The sequence below is a fragment of the Triturus cristatus genome, chromosome 7 (genome assembly GCF_964204655.1).
Source record: "Triturus cristatus chromosome 7, aTriCri1.1, whole genome shotgun sequence".
Classification (NCBI taxonomy): domain Eukaryota; kingdom Metazoa; phylum Chordata; class Amphibia; order Caudata; family Salamandridae; genus Triturus; species Triturus cristatus.
The window spans coordinates 107,642,538-107,667,517 of record NC_140590.1 but is presented as its reverse complement, the minus strand read 5'-3'; the positions used below and the strand labels follow the sequence as shown (position 1 = coordinate 107,667,517).

At 45.2% G+C, this 24,980-nt stretch overlaps 1 long non-coding RNA gene across 1 annotated transcript in view; it reads right to left on the bottom strand.

The window, feature by feature from the left end:
• Nucleotides 1-474: 474 nt before the first annotated feature.
• The window catches only part of LOC146808946 (uncharacterized), a 109,480-nt gene continuing 84,974 nt past the window's right edge, over nucleotides 475-24,980 (bottom strand). The window contains exon 2 of the long non-coding RNA XR_014966297.1: nucleotides 475-1,537. This is a non-coding gene — a long non-coding RNA (uncharacterized LOC146808946). The remainder of the gene's footprint in view (nucleotides 1,538-24,980) is intronic.

Here is a 24,980-nt window from a genome sequence, read left to right as displayed (position 1 = left end):
AGAGCATCCAAAATGCAGCAGCCAGACTCATCCTTGATCTCCCATTAGGATCAAGCATTATCCCATGCCTCAGAGGCCTCCACTGGTTCCCAATCAAGAAGAGATGCCACTTCAACCTACTCACTCACGCTTACAATGCCCTGCAAAAAACTGGACCGGCATATATCAACCGCCTCCTGACCCTCCACCACCCTCACCGACTTCAGAAGAGCACTCAAGACCTGGCTGTTGGACTAAAAGGCTCATCCTCAGCACCTGGATAACCCCCGGGGTGATAAGCCGTGCTCTACAAATCCTGCTGATATGATATATATGGCACGTCTTGTGTGCATATCCAACAATGTATCCTGAGCAGCACAGAGCACTAATTTGTCTTCTCCACTCATGCATGGCATTTTGTCCCTATTGTTAGTCCTGCGGTAGACCATTTGGCCAATTATATGGTGAAGGAAAATAGCTGAGAGAACGACTTAATAATCAATCAATCAATTCTTTATTTGGCCAAAAGAAGAGGACTTAAAAGACACATACATAGTATAAAACATATGGCATAGACATCATCAATTAAAGATATCTACAACAACAGTACATTAGACAAAACATATCCTATTGTTATTTAAAAACAGCTCATAATTACTGAGAATCACAATAAGTTGAAAGTTCTCTTAAGATCATTACAATACATCACCTAAAATGGAATAAAAACATGTAAATTACGTAATACTGTTTGCAGTCCCTCCTGTGCTCAGACATCAGAAGAGTGCAGAGTTACATGTCCTCTACTAAACCATATGTTCTACTCTTTGAATAAGATTGAGCAAGGGCTTGAGTGAGTTGATAATCACATTGGCCATAGGGAGAAGAGGTATTCACTGACATATAACAGCAAAGGAGCTTGACCAAATATTCACATAGATTCTGTGGTGAATCCCGTGGAAGTAAGGGAATTGTCCATGCTGTTCTGATGGTTGCATCCATTTGCCTTTCAAATTTGTACAGTTCATGATAAATATCTCCTGGCCCCCTTAGCACAGAGGGTGTCCCTCTGATAATAGCACTCCTTGATCAGGGATGGCTGGCTTGAAAGTTGGTCTTTTTTGCTGTAGTCTCAGCCGTGTTATTCCTTATTATCCACACGTAGTGCATGAGCGGCGATCGCTGGGTTTCATTCCCACCTTCTTTCACTTGGATGAAGGGACTTGGACATGGTGGCCAAAGAGAAGATCGGCATCACTTCCTCTTGAGTCATCTCCCCTTATTCAAGCAACAGGCTCGGGCGGAGAATTCCTCATTTGTCTTCCTGGAGGTTGGCTGCGAGAAAGCAAACTTCTCCACGTCATAGGAGGAAGTGATCCATTCCAGGGATCCTGATAACTGAGCTCAAGCACCACCGGATACAACATTTTCCTCCCTGTTATGAGCTCCGTGCTTGTGGTCTTGGGTCTTAAAATGAAAGTTTTAGAGTGAGGCTATTTTCACATCTCATCCTCCAGGCCAGACCCGGTGCTCCATGCTGTGCTGCGCATGGATTTAGGGGCTGGAATGAGACACAAGCTAACGTTAAAACACAGAGAAAAAAAAAATATATGCCAGCTTTAGTTCAAGGAATTAACTTTAAATTATGAGCTCATCATGCACTTCTTATGACCTCACATATTACATCACTTGTTAAAAGACATAATCAATTACATAACCCACCACATCTCAGTCATTGCCTTAGTCCAGATAGTGCATCCAACCTGCACCAGAACATGGACTCAGTGCCTAGGCTCTGGCAAGGCCCTACAGCCAACCTTCGGCAAACATCAAACAGCCACTGCTCACGATCTTTAGCCACAAGTAGAACGAGTTTGGCACAGGGCGTAGCCTGTGGCTTGTCCTGTAATTGCTGTGACAACATGTTATCCGTTGTATGGCCAGTAAATCAAGGAGGGGTCCTTTTGAAACCCCCACCACTTGCCCCTGCGGATCTGTGTGTGCTCACCATCCCCCCTTATTTTTTTGTAATACTTTCTCGGGGTACATATCCTGAGTCGAATAATGGCTGCAACAAAATATTGTTCATCTCGTGGCTAGTAGTTCAGGATTGTCTAGTCTACTTTAAATTGGCCAATCAGAGGATATCTGGACACCAATAGTCCAAATATACATATCGTTTGATTCCCCTTGGTGCCAAGCCAATCCCCTCTATAAATGCTAATTTCTCAAAAAAGGCAGAACAGATTTACGCTAAATCACTAAGACCATGCTTACTGCGTGTAGTTATCATTTCTGGTGAAATTTGGTGCAATTCCGTTCACCCAGCTTTCTGTAATGGATGTAAATCTTTTCCTATGGGAATAAACATGGGAAATGGCTCTTTATGAAGCCTTATTTCCTCAGCCGTTTGACAGATCAGTGTGAAATTTCCCATGCAGGAGCTGATGTGGGTGGACTATTTGTTTAGAATGTTTTGTGCAGATTTGTCAAACAGCGCCAAAGTTATAAGCAAAATAAAAAACCCTCTTCGTATGGCAGCTCTATTTATTCCCATTGCTGACTGTGGGAAGGGGCTACGACGCACAATAGATAAATACCCAAATTATTCTAAATGCCTCTCACCCTCCCTAAAGAAAGGTTAAATAGAATATACTCTGAGCATCCACATATGGTTTAGGCCATGGCATTTCTTCATGTGTACTTCAAACCAGCAGGCAAGGGGTTCCACTTGTCCAGAATTGTACAATTACATTGGAGATTCCTTCTGACTATTGACTTAATTTCCTCTATGAAGTAATTGTCACCTGTAATTTGTGGGGCAGTAACAATTGTTGTTCTTTTGACGATATTGCTGTACGATTGTAATAAACTCGAATTTGACCTTTACACTGTAGTAATAAATGTGTGAATGTGTGTTCATTAGTTCCGTCATCTGCTAACAAGTGTTAATAGGCCACATTAATTTTCCCTGCCATGGACAAACAAGCATTTGCAATGCAATAGGTCCCGCATGTTTTTAGAGTTAGAGCAATTGGCGTCGTGATGGAAATGTTTTTTACTTATGTGTTTTGGAGTGGAGTGGATGTATGTGATGGCAATTGTATTTTTACAATGAATTTGAATAGAAGAGTGTTGCTCATTGGATGTGGTGTATGGGGCATGTCAGCTGCTACGTGCACTATGTAAATATATTGTGAACACTAGTTATAGATTTTCTGCGGTGCTGTGCACGTTCCAAACGTGATAAAGATTCACCCGTAGTGAATATGCAAAGGTTACAGCAAAAGGAACAGCTGGCGGGGAGCAGCGCTGAGGGTCCTTGTAGTGAATTGATGCCCATGGTTAGTAAATGCTGTATATCGAGGGAGGTGCGAGGAAGGAATTCACATTGATTTAAAACCCTCTTTAGTACCAGAAATAGCCCCCCTTAATGCAGCTATGGTGTGCACATATAGAATGCATTGAGTGTTTAGTTTTGTGATTTCTTTGTGCCAGTAGTTTCGCAATTTATTTCCAAGTGACCTGGGGAGCCCCATTCTTTAAATGGGGAGACGCAGCAGTGTGTCTATGAAACTGAATGTGTAAAAGAAATGCATGATTATTCTACATTAGCGTTATAAATTGTATTGAAGTAAAGTTGGGAGCCTGCTGGTTGGAAGGCGAGCCAGGACAGTTCATTGAAATCTACGTCCGGGGCACCCTCCGCTGCTTACAGTCTCCGTGCTTGGAAGCATCCATAGTTCCACTGCCAGTATGTTAATAAAAAAAACAGGTGCTGTTTCCTGGGATAATACCAAGTATTAGCCACGGTATTAACATTTGCACACGCAATTGTAGTGTGAAAGAGCGCGTTTTTCGTTCCTGTGGGAAAGAGCGCTTTGGGAATTGGGATTGGCGAGGCCCATGATTATCATAAGACTTTGAACACCGCCCCCTTCTGGCCCACACTGGTGTGTGATCGAGAGCTTGAGACCCACCCCAACGCAGGAGCCCCAGTGCACCAACCCACATGCGATGCTGCATTGAAGCAATGCTCAACTCTTTATGAAAGCGCGTTGGCAGGCTACGAAACAAAGCACCGTTGACAATCAAATACAGTCCATGCGGCAGAACTGCCTTTTACGACAACATTCACTGCTCGTATTTTAAAAAACTCTTTCCTGCAAAAGGGAAACAGAAGCCTCCCTTTAAAAAAATGGAGAACCCTGTCCTTAAAAGCACTTGCTTTCAAATATCTACTGGGAAGCAACGATGAAGCCCTCGTCTCAGTGGTTGGCGGCTGGGGCAGTGATGCATCGCTGAGATTTGTAGTGGTCTCCTGTCTCCAGAAGTGGGTAGGAGAGGGCCGTGGTGCTAGGAAAAAAAACACACGCTATGGATTTTGCTGCCTTCTAAGCAGCGACGGGTGGGATGGCATAGAGGGTCTCCTGTCTCCAGAAGCTGGTAGAGGAGGGCTCTGGTGCTTGGGAACAGCAGACTCTAGCGACATTGCTGCCATATATGCAGCGACGGGCAGGACGGCATAGCAGGTGTCGAAGCTGCAGAAGCACTGCCATGAGTCAGAAGAAGCAGCGACCTTGGAAGGGTGGTGGGGGCGCGCATGCACTATTGCGGGAGGGGTGAGGTGGTGTGGGGAACAGCATGGGGAGATTAAGAGATTAAGTGATGGGCCAAAAATTAAGCACCCATGAAGGTTTCATGGAAGAGACATGAGCAGAGGCAGGCCAACCAAAAAAAGCGTGCTCTTGAAGTTTGGGAAATAATGTGAAGCATAAAGCACATGTAATTGGGGCAGTCCTAAAGGGAGGATACACAAGTCCAAAAGGAAGGACTACTAAACCTATTCACCGATAAAAAGCAGGCCTTTACAAATAATAGTTAGAGAAGCCAATTGAAAAGATGAGTGGTGCTTAAAGCCCATATTCTAGGAACAGCATGCCTCGCAGAGCAGCGCATGCACTGCCCAGGCTTGTCCTATATATGAGAAATAAAAGTTTAAAAGAGAGACAGTTGTCAAAAACAAAAATGACGTATGGGTTCAGGGCCTTTAAGGCAAATAGTGGTGGCACAGAGTCAGAAACCAACTATGCAGAGGTTTTTCTGGTGGAGGGATACCCAAAACTACTGCCACACTCTTGTCTGAGTTAATATTAAGTGTATGCTCGTACACCTATGAAGTAAGCCATTTAAAACTATCTCAACACTCAAGCCTTCAAGCTTACGGAGAAATCAAGTTTCATCTGCATAGGTGAAGACAGCGAGCCCATGGGATCTACAGCGGGCTGCCTGCAGTGTCAAATGTGCATTAAATGGCGTAGGACTTTGGAAGATTGGCAGACTTTGCTTCAGTCAACAAGGGACATGTCAGTACAAAGAATGTGGAAATGGCCAGCAGGGTCAGCTTCGAACAGTTCTACAAGTAGATGGACATTGACTCCCAACCCAACAACCAAATGTGCCAGGAAGTTGCCATCATTCCATAAAAGAAAATTTCAGGGCATGTCTGCTTCTTGATAAAGAGGATCCATGGAGGTGGTCAGAGGCATCTCCATCAAACTGCAGGAGAGAAGAGAAAGGAAGGATAAATACTGTCCTGATATCTCTTTCCTTGACCAGGAGATCATCAAAGTGGACCCTTGCACCAGGAAAATGCTGAGGCTGATGGTTTGCCGCACTGCTATAATCCTTATTAGGCCCTCTTGGGAGGGGAGGAACTTTATATTGTTTTCAAAATCTGAATTTTGTACATATTTGTAATGGTATTGCGGTATACCTGATGGCTGCCATGTGGGACTGCTTATGATCAATTCATTGGGTCTAAGATGGTCGTGATGACCAGCCAGTGATAAAGGCTAGATTCCCAATTGATTAATTAAGAAACATTGTTTCAGATGTCATAGGTCAGGTCTCTTTACTATGAAAAGTTACAAAAAAGGCAAGAGGTCTGATTTATTTATTGTGAAGTTCATATATTAAAGCAACAGACTGTCAAGGGTGGTTTATTATTGCAGTGTGTTAAAGCCCGCAGACATGTATTTCATGACATGGATCGCAGATTACCTTTATAATTAAGGATTTTGGGTGTTGATTCCCTTCTTTGACAAACCCTAAGGGTAAATATTTGGGCTGTAATAATTCTTCTTATCTTCCAGGATCTTGCAATCTAAAATAAATTAAAAATATCCATATATACACATTCACACAGACACACACACAGGCTTTGGGTTGGGTCAGTTTAAAACATGAATGTAACACGTCAGCGATTAAGTTACTGTTTATTGTATGAGTTGTATGGAATATTTCTCGAGTCAGCAGTCGGCACCTTTTTCACTCACTTACAAGGCACTGTGAGAAACTCGCACTGCCTTCAGCCTCAACTCCAGAGCTCTCAGTCATGGCCTGCTGCAAACATTATTTATAATATGACATGATTGAGTGCTTTGGCACGGATCCTAAAGACAATGCTGGTGTCTCTCAGTGCCAGTTCGCTCGCCCTACCACTTTCATTGTTGCCAGCCTCCACTTAAAAACATTGGGGCAGATTTAGAAGCTCCTTGCGCCTCCTTGTGCCGCCATTGCGTCACTTTTTATGATGCAATGGCGGCGCAAACAATGCGGCCTACTTACAACGTGACGCATCTAGGGAGATGCGTCACGTTGTAAAGCCCTGCGTCACATTATACCTGCGTCAGGTATAATGTATGCAGGGTGGGCGTTCCCACGCAGGAAGGCCTCGTAAAAGTGACACTGTGAAATCTACAAGGTTTCAATGAGCCACTTTTAGGATGCCACTGCGTCAAAACCTTACGCCTGCTTGAAGCAGGCGTAAGGAGTGACGCAGTACAGTAAGTATAGGCCTCAAAATACATTGCCGGAGTTGCGTCGTGCTTGTGACACTACTCCAGTAATGCGTGACTTTTGGGCCAAAAGATGTGTCAGAATTTTTTACGCATCTGTTAATCCTTGCCCCATGGAGCACTGCATTGTAAATACAGCGCATCCATGGTGGCGCAAGGACATTTGGCGCTGGCGCAAGGAAGCTGACGCATCTTTACAGATGTGTCAGTTCCTTGTAAATCTGTCCCATTGGTTCTAAACATGGTGGCCATGCTAGAACTTTAGGGCAATGGTACACTATGTAAAGTACTGTTGCAATGCAGCCATCTGCTGCTGTGTCTAATTTTATTTCCTTTTGCAAGCACGTTTTCAACATGTTTAAGTGACAGCATGTTTTCATATTTCTACTTCTTTTACTTTCATTTATTATACATATCTTGTTGAGATTATGTGTTTGTGGGTGTATAAGTGGGTGAATGCAGGAATTAGTGGGTGTATGAAGGGATTTAAGTGGGCTGGGTCCTCCCGGTGCTCAGTACTGGTAGCTCTAAAAAGCAGGTGCTGAGGTGAGTCCCTATTGGGTTTTCCATTGTTGCCCTCACCCTCATGGTGATTTTTTTTTAACTCTACAACACTGCCACCCTTCACTGCATTTGATGCAACTTAAATGAGTCCCGTTATAGTCGTTTCACAGTCTCATCATTTCAGAACCTTTTTTGTTTTTTGCAATTTTATATAGCACAAACTTGGCCCAAAGGTATTGGAGTGATTTACATGAACTCCAGTTACATTACACAAGGACACATTCACTTTTTTAATCATAGGATGATAAGGCGACCTAAGGCTCGAACCTGCTTCCTGAGCTACAAGGTCAGCAGCTCTGGCTGTTACACCATAACCTCTCCTACAAGAACAAAAAGATTTTCAATATTATATACAACAAAGCCATAGTTCTTGCTTATTTATGTTATGCAACACGCAACCACTGACAAAGCCAATAGTCCTGGATTGTTGTAGCTGTAATGTTACCTGTTGTATTATATATCTGGATGTAATGACAAAATACTAGTCGGGTGGCATACTATGCTAAGTACAGATTTTTAGCTTAAGTGTTTTTTTAAGCCAAACACCTTTGAGAGACCCCCCCCCACACTTTTTCATTCCACTTAAAGCTCAGGGTATCTGAATGAATGCATGAGTGCAATGATGAGTGACAGAATACCCGTCCAATGCCCTATTGATTGCCTAAACCTATCAATGACTGTAGAGGCACTTCCATTTTATAAGCCAGATTTACTGGCATTGCCAAAGCTTGTTTAAATTCTACCAAACCTCTCTTGCTTCTCTTTTTTCAACCATCTGTCTCCCGCCTGCTTCCTTCACTTCCCCAACTCTCTCTATCTAACACTGCTTACTATCTCCTCTTGCACCCCTCCATCCCTTCTTACAACTTTGTTCACTTGTTCTCCCTTCTCTACTTATTTCCGGCTTACTTCTTTTCCTACAGCCTCTCTGCCTTCCTTTCTTTTCGCCTCTCTCCCTATCCATGCTTCCTGCTTTTCTTCTCAGGTCGCTCTTTCCTTCCCTGCTTCCTTCCTTTCTTTTTACCCTTCTCTCCCCTCCAACTACTTCCTTCCATTTTTGATCGCTCTCTGCCTTTCTTCTCACCTCTCTCCCCTCCACCAGCTTCCTGCTTACCTCTGTGACCTCCCCGTGCTTCATTCCTTTCTTCTCGCCTCTCTCTCCTACCTGCCACCTTCTTACCTCTGTGCGTGTGCCCTCCCTGGGCTTCATTCCTTTCTTCTCACCTCTCTTTCCTCCCCCTGCTTCCTTCCTACCTCTGTGCTGTCCCTGTGCTTCATTCTTTTCTTCCCGCCTCTGTCCCCTCACCCTGCTTCCTTCTTACCTCTGTGCCCTCCCCATGCTTCATTCCTTTCATCTCGCCTCTCCCCACTCCACCTGCTTCCGTCTTACCTCTTTGCCCTCCCCGTGCTTCATTCCTTTCTTCTCGCCTCTCTCCCCTACCTGCCACATTCTTACCTCTGTGCCCTCCCTGTGCTTCATTCCTTTCTTCTCACCTTTCTCCCCTCCACTTGCTTCGTTCCTACCTCTGTGCCCTTCCCGTGCTTCATTCCTTTCTTCTCGCCTCTCTCCCTTCCCCTGCTTCCTTCTTACCTCTGTGCCCTCCCCGTGCATCATTCTTTTCTTCTTCTCACCTCTCCCCCCTCCACTTGCTTCCTTCTTACCTCAGTGCCCTCACCATGCTTCATTCCTTTCTTCTTACCTCTCTCTCCTCCACTTACTTCCTTCCTGCCTCTGAGCCCTCCAAGTGCTTCTTTTCTTCTCGCCTCTCTCCCCTCCCCCTGCTTCCTTCCTACCTCTGTGCCGTCCCCGTGCTTCATTCCTTTCATCCCGCCTCTCTCTCTTCCCCCTGCTTCCTTCTTACCTCTGTGCCATCCCCGTGCTTCATTCCTTTCTTCTCGTCTCTCTCCCGCCCCTGCTTCCTTCTTACCTCTGCCCCCTCCACGTGCTTCATTCCTTTATCTCGCCTCTCTCCACTCGACCTGCTTCCTTCTTACCTCTGTGCCCTCCCTGTCCTTCATTCCTTTGATCTCGCCTCTCTCTCCTCCCCCTGCTTTCTTCCTACCTCTGTGCCATCCCCGTGCCTCATTCCTTTCATCCCACCTCTCTCCCCTCCACCTGCTTCCTTTCTACCTTTGAGCCCACCCCGTGCTTCATTCCTTTCTTCTCACCTCTCTCTCCTCCACCTGCTTCCTTCCTACCTCTGGGCACACCCCGTGCTTCATTCCTTTCATCTCACCTCTCTTCCCTCCACTTTCTTCCTTCTTACCTCTGTGCCCTCCTCGTGCGTCCTTTCTTTCTTAGCACCGTCTGTTCCCCTCTGTCATTGTTTCCTCCTTTTCAGCCTGGTGCAGTACAATCGGTTTTTATCCTCAATATTTTAGCTTCCGTTTCTTGTGCCTTACTCCCCTCGCTATGTGCTCCATCTGATCCTTGTGCCTTACTCCCACTCACCTCTTCCTTCTCTTTTATATTCTCTTTTTTCATCTGCTGTCTTGTTCCTGCCTCCCCCTCTTCCCTCCTCTGCCTCTTTTTATTCACCCCTTTTATTTTCCCTGCTTCCTTTACATCTTCATTCCTCTTACACTCTCTCTCTTCTTCCTTTCCTCTGCCTGTAACCCTCACCCCTTGCTTCCTTTACCCTCTCTGCCTTGCATCACTTCTCATGTGTCATTTTGTTGGCCTATTCTCTCTCTCTTTTTATATTTCCCTCCGTTTCACCTTTCTTTAACTTTGTCTACCTCTCTCCTCCCTTTTTCACCAGCCATTGTCCTTTTTTCTTTGACCCCCCCCCCCTCTCTGGCGGCCCACTTTTCCTCTCTTCTATTTCTCACTCACTCATTGCACCATATCGTTGCCTTCCTCCATCCCGCCTGTAGGTGTCGCCCCTTCCTTTCATGTCCTTCCCTCCACGTCCCGTCCCTTGCTGCTTCTCTTTCTTCTAGGCTTCTGCCTTCCTTCTTCCCTCCTTCCTTCCCCTCTACAGGTTTGTGGCTCCTTTCCTCTCGCCCTTCTAAGCTGCTTTCTCCTTTTCCCCCACCCCTTTCTGTTTTCTTTCACGCCTTCCCTCCATCCCTTGAATTGTGAGTGATGTTTCTTCTTTCTCCTCTTTCAAGGTTTCTTTCTTCCCACTTCTCCCTTCCCTGCTTCTTTTCACCTCTTCCTCTCCATCTTTTGGTGTGTGGCTTCCTCATCCCTCCTTCTTTTCCTTTCTGGCCTTCTCCCTTGAATTGTTGCTTATTTACCCTCTAGGATACAGGACTCTTCCTTCCATTCTCTTTTTTCACTCCCTACCCTCGCTCCATCTCTTCTTTTGGTGCTCATTCCCGCCCCCCTCTCCCCATCCGTTTGTTTACTGCCTCGCTTACTTCCTTGTGTGCCCCGTTCTCTCCATGTTTTCTTTTGTTGCTTCTCTCCTTTCCACAGAGATTTCTTCCCTCTCCTGCAAACACCAAAACCTCTCTTCTCGCCATCCCTTAGCTTGCTCCTTCTCCCTTAACCCGGGATGCCTTTCCTCCTCCCCTTCATGGGCCTCTCTTTGTTCCTTCTTTCCTCCCCTTCTCATCCCCCATGACCAGCACCACGCACTCTCGCCCTCCAGTTCCCTCTCCTGACAGCCACCTCTTCTCTGTCTCTATTTTTCCTGGGCAGTGCCTGTCTCCCTGCCCCTGCAGGCCGCACAGCATCCTGTCCTAAGACTGTGACGCATGAGGGCTGGTGGTGACGCCCTGATGCAAGTGCGACGTGTGACGCCTGCGGTGGCGCAATCTATGTGCCCGCAGGACAGCTTTCACTCATGCTGCTGGTCCGACAGCAGAGGTGCACTGGCTCCGGGGGAGCTTTCAAGGCAAACCTGAGAATGAGAAAGGACTGCTGGTGTTTACTCTTCCACATCTCTTTCTATCTCGACATGCCTCTCCTGGAATCTCCCTTTCCCCCGTAGGCCTGTCCTCCTCTGCAGCGTCAGACGGACCTTAGTGTAAGACCAGCTTCTCAGCAGGGCCTAGCTAATATGGCATGGGGCAAATTCAGGTTGGTCAGTGTAAAAATTCAGGACAAAAAATTGGGACAAAACATACTTTTTTACAGACATATCAGAGGAGGTCGCACAATAGTATATAAGTAAATAGACAACCAAAATAAGTACAAGTCAAAATAAGTTTATGTAATCGTGCACTTCACGGTTTTTAGGTCTCGCCTGACCCAGCGCGACTTATTGAGAGGGCTCCAAAAAGTGCTACCAGGCCAGCCCAGAGCTACAGTGCATGTGCGCGGGCGTGCGCGCCGCGCTTTATCGCAATTACTTTCACTTTCACGGCCGCTTTGATGTTTGATCGTGATCCTGATCGCGATCACTTTAACTTTCGCGCCCATACGGCCGCTTTGCATAGCCAATAGGTCTCGCTTTTGGGACCTTATAAGTATTTAGTTATGCAACTGTTGCTTGGCTAAACAATTATAAGGTCCCAAAGGCGAGACCTATTGGCTATGCCAATGCTTGTTTAGTATGCGCGCAGCTTTCCAAAGTGACATCAGGCTCTTTCTGCAATCAAGATTTGTGCAGGAGAAGGCACACCCATGCTGTCACTATAATAGGGCCCATTGTCATTCGATCTGTGATAATCGTTTGCAGTCTCAGAATGACCTTGGGCCAGTCCACAGTGTTTGCGAGGTCCAGGATGGGCTACTGCAGGCAGCCGCAGTCTACAGATTAAAGGATAAGTGCTAGAGGCCCCGACTTTGAAACTCATGGGGCCTCTCCCAGGGGAACAGCATAACTTCCTGAAAATCCCCAATTTGATTTTAGTGTATGTCTTTAAGGCATCCGTAATCTGGGGACCCCAAATTACGTACGCCTTACAGACATCATACTAAAATAACAGACGATCCGTGAAATTTACGGACGGTTGGTCACCCTACTGGCTAATGTTATGAGATGTCCCAGTATTTCATTCCTGTATTTCCTAACACAGTTTAATCTAACCAAATGCAGTCTAGGAGTTGTAGTCCTAGTTCACCTCTCTTAATCCAACTGAAGTAATTCACCTGAAAAAATCATTCGTAAATGAAAGGGTTTCTTTTGTGACATGGCGTCATCTTGTAACTTTAGGTGTAGCGTGCCCCTCCCCCCACCCAGCCATACCAAGAGCAAGAGAATGTTGAGCCTTTAACCACTGATGAAGCCAGAGGTTGAACTCCTGTCCTGCCCTTCACCCTTCAACAGCTTCCTATTGGCTAGGAGAAAGCAAAGAATCAACATATTAGAAATAAGGCAGCATTCCCAGGCCTTGTTTACTGTTGTGCCATGTGCTCCTGTGCACAAAGACTGTAGTGGTCCCCATTGTACTCCTTACAAGCTTTACGTAATCAATTGCGAGGTGTCTCGGTGTGGACAGCAAAGTTCATAATGCAGTACGTTCAGTTAACGGTTGCATGCAGTTAGATAAAGATGTGCATACCAGAGCTCTGTGTGTGGCATGGTCCTTTGAATGCACTTGGGCTGGTGGGAACACTACAACGGGCGAGCAGATAGGGGATACGTGTCTTGAAATACCAGACTGTTCTCCCTGAGAATTTGCCGTGGTCCGGCAAACTGCTTGTGCATGCCACGTGCACCCCAAGAAGCAGCCCAAGGGTGGCACATGTGGAGTCAAAGCGCCGCTCCAGGTCTCACGAGCCCCTTGAAGGAGGTGAAGCCATACAAAGGAGCACAATTGGAAGGCCCACCAGATACTCACTGGTAAGGCCGAAAGAAGAGATACACTGAGTAACACAGAGCCATCAGTGATGCAAAGCAGAATGCGCTAAAGGCAGCGACAACCAGGTACCAGGCATAAAGTTGAGAGTAGTGACATATTGGGTACAGGAGTCGGAGTCAGTACTTGCCATCAAGAAGGAGGATAGTGCTCTACGACCTCCGATCGAGCGTGGTGAGCCAAATGCAAGCACAGGGGTTGTGTTTGCCGAAGGTACGGATTGCTTGGTGCAACAGACGTTGTCTAGCTAAGCCAAACAGAGGCCAAAAGTAGCACCAAATACAGCGCAGATGCTTTCCTAAAACCACCACCACAGTTCAATGCCGCTGAAAAGCTGAACATTGGTCCCAAATGAACAGCCTGGATCGAAACGTGCTCTAGAAGAAGTAGATGACAAAAAGCTCATCAAATACTTAAAGAACCTAGCAGGTGATGGAATGAAAGAAGTGAAAAAGAAAATGTCACCAGCTGATGAAGTATCATACCGTCAAATCAAGAAGATGTTGGCGGCCAAGTTCAGTCCAATGTCGGAAGTCGATTATAAAAGGTACAAGTTCAACCAAGCAAGACTGCAACCAGGTGAGATCATGGATGAGTCCATTGAGAGATTTGACACGCTCATTAATCCCTGCAAAATCAGTGAGTACAATGACGAAGAAGCCATGCACCTGAGAGTCATTGATCATTGATTCATTCAGAAGACGCATGCTACAAGAGACACTCAGTTTGTGGAAAGTGCTCATGACTGTGAGTGCAGAGGAACGGGTAGATCGACAAGCTGCTGATATGAAGGCTGGAGTAGCTCAGTGAATCAGCGTTGAGTGTGAAAAATACACAAAAACACAAGAGAGAGGCCCATAAGGGGATGTTTCCAAGGATAAGCAGTTGAGTTTCTGCTGGGCATTCTCCTTTCCACATGAAAATAAAAGTCCTGCTGAGTGGCGGCTGGTGACATTTGAAAGTGAGGGAGCATAAAAGTTAGGGTTGACTTATAAGTAACTAACAAGAACTGGATTTCCTTTTACTTTTGCCATGTCATCATTATTTTGAAAAAAGTGGACCTCCATCAAGCCCATATGCACAAAATCACAATTATAACTGGAACACATGACCACTGCCCTGTGCGCTCTGCAGAGAGGCCCAGGATTGGATTTCTGAACACCTTTTTCACTGTGAGAAACTCGCAGCACCTTCAGCCTCAGCTCCAGAGCTCTCAAGTGGTGCGACTTTGTTCGAAGTGTGCACTGTACAAGAGTAATGTGATAACTGAAAGAAAACAGAAACAACATTGTTGAAGTAGCCAACACTTTTAGGGAATGCAACTATGCAAGATTCGCATACAATTTAAACAGGAGCTAAATTACTGACTTAAACATTTTCCAGTTACAATTAAAGGTTAACAACGTTGACATTTACTTCCCTCAATGCATCTGCAGGCAGCACGCCCTCGGTTTGCCATCTCTTCCTGTAGGGCTCACACTCCAGTACCACTGCACTCCCTGTCCATGTGGCTCATCGCACAGCGTGGGCTGCACCACACAGGTCACTTAAGGTCCCTCTAGCCTGCATCTCTTTTCTGTTCTGTGCTGGTGTGCTTTTTAGGTTACAACGTGTTTTCTTACAAGTGCCAATTCCCATTTATGCATCTTGTTCAGTAGGATTGTTCCGGGGGCCATGCACAAACACGAATCAGATGTTGCTGAACAAAATTAGGAGCCGAACTGCTCAGTTGGACACAAGGACACGATTCAGTGCGTTTGAAGGGATTTCTGTGGCATGTCAGACTGTCCTGGTGTTCATTATTCTTGCCTTTGTACCAAGCTCTACCTGAGCCAGAAGCTAACAAGTGACACAGAGTCTGGCGTCTACAACAGGGACCACAGGGGAAACTGAGCAATTAAAAACATGTGAGGACATCAGAACATGTCTCAGAGCATCCATTCCCAACCCAACCAATCCAGGAGCTTCAATCATGCTGCTTAAAATCGCAATCAGCATTAATGAAACATCTGGATTGGCTGCAGCAACATGGGTCAGCACTTCGAAAGGCACTGATGGCCTGTGCCAGTTCTTCTCCAAGGCACAGGGAGATTGTGGACGGAGCCCTGAATCTTTTTAGACACTCGCCCTCAGGCACAGTGTGCCATCTTCTTGCTGATGCAGGTCTCACTCTCCGTACAGAGAAGTGTGAGTTCCACAAAAACAGACTACAATTCTTTGGCCACATCTTTTCTGAGAAAGGAATGACTCTTGACCCTGAAAAAGCACAAGCATTATCATCCACGTGCCCTCCAGAAGATGTGTAAACGCTGCAATCCTTTTTGTGCATGGCCACTTACTGTTCCAGATACATTTGTGATTTTGCCACCGTGAGTGCCCTGCTGAGAGACTGAACAAGACGGAATGTAATGTTTTAGTGGTCCTCTGAGTATGACCACAGCTTTAAGAAAATTATACATGCAATTGCAAATGCGACTCAAATGGCCTTTTTTGATCCTAAACTACACACTGAGTTTGTAGTAGATGCAAGCCCAGTGGGGTTGGACCCGGTCCTTGCCCAACACAATGGACAGCCAGATACACAGAGACACATTGTGGCCCATGCTAGCAGGAGTCTATTCCAGACTGAACATGCTTACTCTCAACCCAAAAAGAAGAGCTTAGCAGTAGTATGGGCTTGTGAGGAATTGAACTAGCGTACAAAGGAGACCTTGATATTGCTGCCCCCAACAGAGTCCTCAGGTATCGAACGTGGTTTATGTGCCTTGAGGAACGAGTTGAAAGGGAACTGAAAGCATGCCATCGGTGTAACTGCCTTTCGCCCAAGCTGACCCAGCATCCACTAAAAATATGTCTGACCTTCCTAAACAGGCATGGGAGAGACTTGCGGTTGACTTATTTGGGCCCTGGTAATGGACATTTCATGGTAGTTATCGAAGGGTACTCACGTTTTCCTCTAGTGGAAGATTTTTCGTCGACCACCCATGACAGAGTAATCGAGAGACTGGATTATATTTTCGCAGCGTGGGGTGTTCCTTCCGTCCTTAAATCTGACAATGGCCCACCGTTCAATAGGAGAGAGTTTAAGGACTTTCTTTGTCATCTGAACATTAAGCAACAGAAAAGCACGTCTCTTAGGAACCAGGCAAATGGTGTGGTCAAACGATTTATAGGTACCTTAACCCTTTTGATGAGCATGACGGAGCGGTTCCGTCATGCGCGTCAGTTGCGCTGTGCGCCTGACGGAACCGCTCCGTCATGGCCCCGCCCGCGCACCGAACCTTCAGCACAGCGCGGAAATCCGCGCCGCGCTGAAGGGGTTAAAGAGAGGGACTCAGTGCTCTGTGCTAGAAGGGATTGATCTCAAGTCAGTGCTGGGTCTAGCCCTTTGTGCTTACAGATCTACTCCCCATTGTACAACCGGGGAAAGTCCTGCCACCTTGTTGTTTGGGAGAGACCTTTGAACAAATCTTCCATAAAGGACCACTAGCAGGTCAATCAACCCAGATGAGGTTTGTGTCACTGACACTTCTAACAAGAGCAAGATTAAGGGTTATGCCGATACGCGCCGATGCATTTGGAAAATGCTTTTTGAAAAAGGAGACCGAGTCCTTGTCCAGCAAAAATTGACCCGTAAAATGGATTCTCCATTTGAAGGTGAACCACTGAAAGTTGTAGCCAGTAAAGGACACATGGTGACCACTCAGCAACCTGGAAAGCCCATTACCAGAGACTCGTCGCACTTTAAGCATCTGTCTCAGTGTTTGTCAGCTCCAGACCTCACGAGTGAGGCATTTCCAAGTCAAGCATCTGGTTTATCATCGGAGATGCCAGATGAGGGCGCCCCTCCTCTACCTCATACAACTGAATCTAGAAGATTGATGCGGGCACCTCAATGACTCATTGAGGAGATCTAATGGATATATTTTGTCTGTATTTTTTGTGTAACTAAAGGGGAGATGTTGTGTCGTGTGCTTATGTGCACGAGGACTCTAGTGGTCCTCGGCAGACTACTGGCAAGCATTACGTAATCGATTGAAAGGTTTCTGGGTGTGGTCAATAAAGTTCATCACACAGTACATTCAGTTAATGGTTGCATGTAGTTGAATAAAGACGTGCAAACCAGAGCTCCATGTGTGGTGTGGTCCTCTGCATGCTCCCAGGCTAGGAAAGGGGCTATATTTTTTTCTGTTCCTTACCCCTTATAACAGATGACTCCAAGGCAGTTCCAGGTGTACCAGAGGAGTCTCACGGGTAAAAGCCATGCCTATCACCATTTCTAGTTTAAGTCTATAGCTCGCCCACAAAACTCTGGGCACCTATTGCCTCCCAAGCATTAGACACATTCCCAAAGCCTGGCCTTTATATCTCACGTGAAAATCACACATACCCAAAGTACAATCCAGCTGCCACCTGGCACCCTTCCTTCAGTGCCAGGGGGAGGATCAGTCCTGTTTGGTGATGGGCAGTTTGATCAATACACAGTCAGGTAAATAAAGGCAGAGGTCATAGAGTGAGCAGAAAGGTAGATACGTCAGAGCAGGTGAAGATTTATACCCAAAGAAAAGAGAGAGCTAGTCAGAAGTATACAGAGAGGTGAATATTCTATAAACAGGAGAAAGATTTACAGAGATAGAACAAGCAGACAGATAACCAAATATTAAAACAGGTAGCAAGAAGGTAGTCAGAGAATGACATGTGAACAGTTGGACAGACAGCAGGAAAGTAGACATAGACTAGCAGATGAACAGCTAGACAGACAGCAGGAAAGTAGAATGAGACAGACAGACTGACAGTAAAACAGACTGCAGGAGAGTAGACAGAGACTGACAGATGGACAGTAACATTGACAGAGATTGACAGATGAACAGTAAAGCAGAAGTAGAAAGTTAGACAGAGACAGAATAATAGTTACATAGACTGGAGGAAGCTAGACAGAGACAGGTTACTAGATACATAGATAGAAGGAAACTACACAGAAACAGATTAATAGTGGACAGCTGAAAGGTAGACAGAGAGACACATGCAACGTAGATGGATACATAGACAGACAATAGAAAGGTTCAGAAAGAAAGACAGAGACAGACAGACAGACAGACAGACAGACAGACAGACAGACAGACAGACAGACAGACAGACAGACAGACAGACAGACAGATAGATAGATAGATAGATAGATAGATAGATAGATAGATAGATAGATAGATAGATAGATAGATAGATAGATAGATAGATAGATAGATAGATAGATAGATAGATAGATAGATAGATAGATAGATAGATAGATAGATAGATAGATAGATAGATAAACTTATTCTTTTTCTCATTACAAATAGGTGATTTAAGGTGAGTAAAGATGGCTTTACTGTTTGCAAAACCGGGCCAAAGACCAGAGCTTAATTTGTAAAACAATAAGTGCCAGTATGCTCATCAGGTGGCTAGTGCAACTTGCACCACCCACTGCCCCTGCCAGTACTGCCAATGACAGTACCAACACAACTACTAACCATCATACTCCTATAAGTGTAACAATTCAGAATAGTCCAGGCCCCCAAAGTTATAAGAACGGTGTGGGCCACGGGTATTACTCAGCTTTGATGAATATTGAATTAAACACTGTTGTTGTGCTCATCTTAAAATTAGACAGACAGTACCACCATGTGGCGGACTGTCATTATTGCCTGAGCTGAGAGTTGAGTTCCCTCCTGAGCCCTGGAAGCTACTGGCTCAAATTAAGCACTGCATCAGACAATATTTAGACCATGATACTATGGTACCATACTCTGGCAACACACTAGCTCTCGTGTTGCTGGAACTTGTTATTGGTTTTGACCTTATCTGACTAGAACAGTACAACAAAGTTATCCAAGCCATACTTATATATACAAAACTGCTAAATAAATAAGTATTGCATGCACTAGGCCAGCTAGCACAATTCATCCATAAAGAAGACAAAGCCAAGTATTGAGGGTACATAAGAGCGCAAGAATGCAGGTCATGGAGCACTCGCCTTATGAAGTGAGTCATGCCCTAGTGCCAGGAAGGTGGGAGATTGTCTCCTTTTCATGTGCAAATCTAACCCTGACATCTTTCCCTCTGCCACAAGCGATATTACAGATGTGTTTATGTAATGCTTGTGGGAGAATGTATTCCTCTTCTTTTGTGTATTTATTTATTATTTATAGGTTTTATATAGCACTAGCTAGACCTGAAGAGGTATCAGCGCGCTTTACATAAACGTGAGCAAGACAATAATCAAGTCACTGAGCATATGATGCGAGTCATATTAGATTCAGGTACACACAAAAAATATACAAGGAAAAATGGTTAGGCAATGAGGGTGGTAATCATAAGTGGTCAATTAGAACAATATGAGTTAAGGGAGAGAAAGACATAATAGACAGTAGAAGCAAACAAACAACTAACAGTCACAGAGGGTCTATTCTTAGAAGGAGAGAATATTTGAACAGTTCAAAATAGAGAATATTTGAACAGTTTTCCCAAGTGCCCATGTGCTCAGGTATTTCTTGAGGAGATGGAGTTGTTTCAGGTCTCTTTTAAAGCAAGAGAAGGAGGTGTTGCATCGTAGATCTCTAAGGAGAGAGTTCCATATGCTGGGTGCATTTCCAGAAAAAGAGCGAGCCTGGGTTGATTTCCTTTTTAGTTTGGGAGGAACAAGAAGAAGTGTTGCCATGTTAAGAACTGATTTAAGGGGGATGGGGTAAGTTTCTGGGGTGCCTGTGAGGATAGCATTCCCATAGGCAGGTTTGGAGAGGACCAGAGAGTGTACTACCATCTTGAAATCATCAGAGGGAATTAATGGTTTGAATTTCTGGAGGTGTTTAAGTGTGTAAAGCGCTCCTTTGACTGAATTTTTGAGGTTATCCTTTATTGACAAGTTTTTGTCCAGGGTGAAGTTTAATGATTTTACTGAGTTGGAGAGAGTGAGAGAACAATTTAGTGCCTTCAGGTCATTGAACCAATCTTGGATTGCTAGGTGGTTAGTTTTGGGGGAGAACAGTATTGCTTCTGATTTGTTGGGGTTTAATTTTAGGTGGTTGGAGTTAAACCAAGATTGTATCTTGCTCAGTGTGGTGTTGAGATGTAGGATGTCACTGGGTGATTTTATTTTGTTACAGAGTTGAGTGTCATTGGCATTTAGGTGAAATTTGATATTTGCTTCAGGATGATTGTAAGGGTTTCCATGAAGAGACTCAAGAGGGGAGAGAATTGAGCCCCTGGGGACACCAAGTATAGCAGGTGTGGGTTTTGAGGTGCAAGCGTTGATTTTGATTTGTTGACATCGGTGTTGTAGGTAAGATGTGAACTATTTTAAAACTGTGCCATTGAAACCGGAGCGGATCTTCAGTGACTCCAGTAAGGCTGGGTGATTAACGGTATGAAAAGCCACTGATAAGTCAAGTAGGATAAGTAGGCATGAGTCACCTTTGTCTAAGGATCTATGGAGGTCATCTGAGATGTTGAGCATGGCAGTTTCTGTGCTACAGCCTTTCCTCAACCCTGATTGGAAGGAGTCATGGAGGTTGAATTTCCCATCTGAAGGTTAAGTTGTTGTAAGACGCATTTTTCCATAGTTTTGGCTAGGAACGGGAGGTTGGAGATAGGTCTGAGGTTATTGAGATCCTTTGGGTCTGCCCTGGGACTCTGGAGTATGGGTGTGATTTGTACTAGTTGGAGGGAGTCTGGTACAAATCCTGAGGTGAGAGATATATTGATGATTTTTGTCCAAAACAGGGCAATGATGTGGTTAAGATTTCGTACTATTGTTTTTTTTTTTTAGAGAGTTTTATAGAGCGCGAACTAGACCCGTGACTTCGGGTATCAAAGCGCTTTACATGCACACCAGTTTCTTTACAGTTGGACACATTCATTTTGTCATTTTTATCATTTTTTTTTTGGGTAGGCACGGGGAGATTAAGTGATTTGCTCAGATTCTCAGGATGTTGAGCGTTGTTGCCGAGACTTAAGCCTGGTTCCCCAGCTTCAAGGTTGACCGCTCTTACCGTAGGGCTACATCCTCTCCCCCAAATTGTTGATGGGAGGGGATTAGTGTGTGAAGTGGGCTTTAATTTCGCAATTATGTTGAAGACTTCAATCTCTGTCATGGGTTTGAAGTCCAAGCAATTGGCATTATTTTTCAATCGGGAGTTAAATCCTTTTGGGGCCAATTGATCATTGATAGGTTCAGGTGGTGGAACTACCATGGAGGGAGGTGATCCGTGTGGACAGTTTGGTGGGAAGGGTTGTGACTTGAAAGAAGGATTGCTCAATTTTTTCGATTTTGTCAGTGAAGAAGCTGGCAATTTCTTCACATCTATTTTGGCAATTATTTAGTGGGGGGTGAAGACGTGGTTTGTCGTTTAACAATGTTAAAGAGCTCCCTGGGCCTTTTTTTTGTACGGTCAAGCTGGTTGTGGAAGAAAGAGGCTTTTTTCTAAAAATTTGCTACTTATATGACAACCTTGCAGTTCTAAGTAGAGCTCGGTGGATTGCCGAGGGGTTTTGTTCATACACAGAACTATGTGCAGGAAAACGGGACCTCGGTGTCCAGCGGATAAGCCTTCGTACTGCCTCAGTACCCAAAATCCCAGGACCGACAAGCTATAGTGTCTCACTCGCTGTCCTACACAATTATGAAGATGCAAATGAGTAGACACCACAGGAAACACAACACTACCGACTCTCTAAGGAATCGCGGTAGCAAAACGAACCCTTTGCTCACTCACTTGTACCTGTCCACAATAAGAATTGACAGAGCCACTATTATCGTTTAAAATGTTTATTTTAACTATAGTGCTCTATAATGCAGTATACGAGCCACTACCAGCTGCAAAATGCATAAACCTAAAACAGTTAGCAATGTAGCAAGTCCATATATCATAAAGGGGGATGTCATCGTATATAGACAGTGGATAAAGGACTATGGGCCACATGCATCAAAGAATGGAATTTCGATTCCTAAACAGCGATTTTTAGGGAATCGCTATTTAGGAATCGCAATTCCTTATGCATGTAGGAATCGCAAACAAATTGCCATTCCTACAAATTCCTTAAAAGGGACTCGCAAATTGTGACTCGGTATTAAGGAATGCCTTTCCATTCATTCCTATGGGCCTAGAGGCCCATAGGAATGAATGGGAAGTAATTTGCAATAAGCGAGTACCAAATAGTTACTCGCAGATTGCGAATGCAATTTGAAGGGTGCTAGGGGTCCAAAAGGCCATCCTGCTGCACCCCCAAAATTGGCCCTTGAAGATGATGGTAATTTGCAATTCCGAATTGCGAAAATGCAATTTGGCAATGATTGATGCATTGATAACTGCATTAGCAATTAAGGAAATTGCAAAAAAGAGCGATTTCCTTAATTGCGAATGTCTTTTGGCTTGATACATCGGAAATAGCATTTTACGGGTCGTAAACGGGCTGATTCGCAGAATCTGCCCGTTTGCGACAGGTAACATGCTTGATGCATGTGCCGCTATAAGACCTAACCACCCTCCCCTTGGTTAGAAGGAGTTTTGTTATATAAAAGAAGATCGCTAGGCTTTGTCAGCAGATCCCATACTTTAGTGCCTAGATGGTATATCTACATCAAAGGCACAGCATGGCTCTTCTCCCTGGAAAGGTCCCTCTCCAAGTGTGTGTTAAACCGACATGCATTACCATAATATCAAAGCACAAGTTTTTAACAGCTGCAGCTGTGTTAGCATGTTTTGTCTCGGTGCTAGGGACTGACCAGAACAGAATAACAAGGGGCATAGTTTATCGACCTTGCACACAGCGTTCTGACTAAACTCCAGGAACAGGCAGAGAACACAGAAAGCAGATGGTTCTCATGTGAAAGGCACAAACAGAGTCCTGTAAATTAAAGTCATGTAGTAACATGCGCAAAAGCAGCATTATGGCAGCAGAGCTCATGCTAACTTAGCAATGTCGATAATGACCCTAACTGCCATATGACACCAGTGAATGTTGATGTTGCCCCAAGAACACGTCCTTCGTGTCAGTTAAGGAGTACCAAGTTAGAAGGTTAGAAAACTCTTTTGCAAAGAAGGCGCGATCAACAGGAGGGTGGTAGATGGTGTGAAGTTTGATAGGAGGAGCCTTTGCCTTTGAGCTCAACATTGAGGTATACAAAGGTTGAGTATTCTGCATTATTTAAGATGGAAAAATCAATTTCTACTTTGTAAATTATAGCTGGAACTCCACCTGTTCTTTTAGGTCTATCATGTCTAATGATGTAGTATCTAGGTGGAGTAAGCAGGTCACGTATGGGGGCGAGTGGTCATTGAGCCAGGATTCCGTGAGGAAAGCGATGTCAATTTCATTACTGAGTATAGTTTCCACGATATCTGTAGCGTGTTGTGCTGCAGATCTGCAGTTGACGAGCATGCAAGATAGAGGGCAGGGATAATCCTTAGCAGATTGAAGTATATGAATGTTGGTGTATTGAGCAGGAGGTCTGGGCGAGTTTATGAAGAAAGGGGTTCTTCATAAACTTGTGTCCACAATTACTGGGATTGTGGAGGAGTGATTTGGAACCATAGTTTGGCTCTTAGGGAGGTAAGATTCGCTGAGAGCATCAGCCTCTATTGCGGATAAGGGGCATTGAGCACAATGCGGTCTGTAGGACAGACACCACAAGGGAGTAGAGGGCCAATGTATGCATTTTAGGGCCGTAGGAGAACCTGTGTGAGGAGGCAGTTTCCAACTCTCTGGAGTGTGAGAGCGGGGTAGCTTGGCCTGACTTGAGAGATCCTGTCTAAGGCGCGCTATGTAATTCGCAAGAGAATTAAGTTTTAGCTCCATCGGTTCAGGATCTGTGAGAGTTTATTATTGAGAGTGGGAGAATACGAGGCAAATCCTTAGTATGAGGGAGCAGAGATCGCTACGCTATGGGGGTGATCTGTGACATTGAGCCAAGGATTGAGGACCGTCTGTGTGAAAACGAGTGGGGTCTACCTTAGAAGGGAGGGGGCGTCTACTGAGAGTTCAATCAATGATGGTCTGAGGTCGGGGCCCACATCACTAGGCTTGGGGTGCGTATCTTCGGGATTAGTTACCATGTGTCTGCCTGTAAGGGTGGGAGCAGGTGAGGTCCTTCTAGTGGGCAATTGTCAGCGGTGTGTGTTGGAGGGGGCGGCAAGGTTGCTAGTGGTGTCAGGGGGTGTCCCAGAGTTGGAAACATTGAGAGTGAGAAGATACGTGGCAAATCCTGAGTATGGGGGAGCAGAGAGCGCTATGCTATGGGCGTGATCTGTGTTGATGTGCTAGTATTGTAGACAGTCTGTGTGAGCTGAGTTGGGTTAGCATTAGTAGGGTGGGGTGCGTATGCTGTGAGTTCAGTGGATGATGGTCTAAGGTTGGGGCCTACATCACTGGTCTTGAGGAAAGCATTGTCGGGATTTGTTACCGTGTGTCTACTGGATAGGGTAGGAACCTGAGAAGTCATGCAAGTGGGCATTCATCGGTGGAGTGTGTTGGTGGGAGTGGCAGGGTCGCTGGTAGTGGCAGGGGTGTCACAGAGCTGGAAAGTGAATCCGTGGGGGGAAGAAGGCGGGCGGTTCCAGGTTGATGGACTGAGGTAAGGGGGGAAAGGCATTTGGGGCAAATGGCCCTGGTGTGAAAGTGAGGTAGAAAATGAACTAAAGAGTAGATCAAAAATGGTGAGGTGAAGGCCAGTAGCTTGTATGAGTATGTTCCTGGTCCTAAAAATGGAAATATCGATTTCCCCTCTAAAGGAAGGGGAAGGCAAGTTCATCAGTTTTGTTTCATAGGGTATTTTGATTACTTTAGTGACTTGAA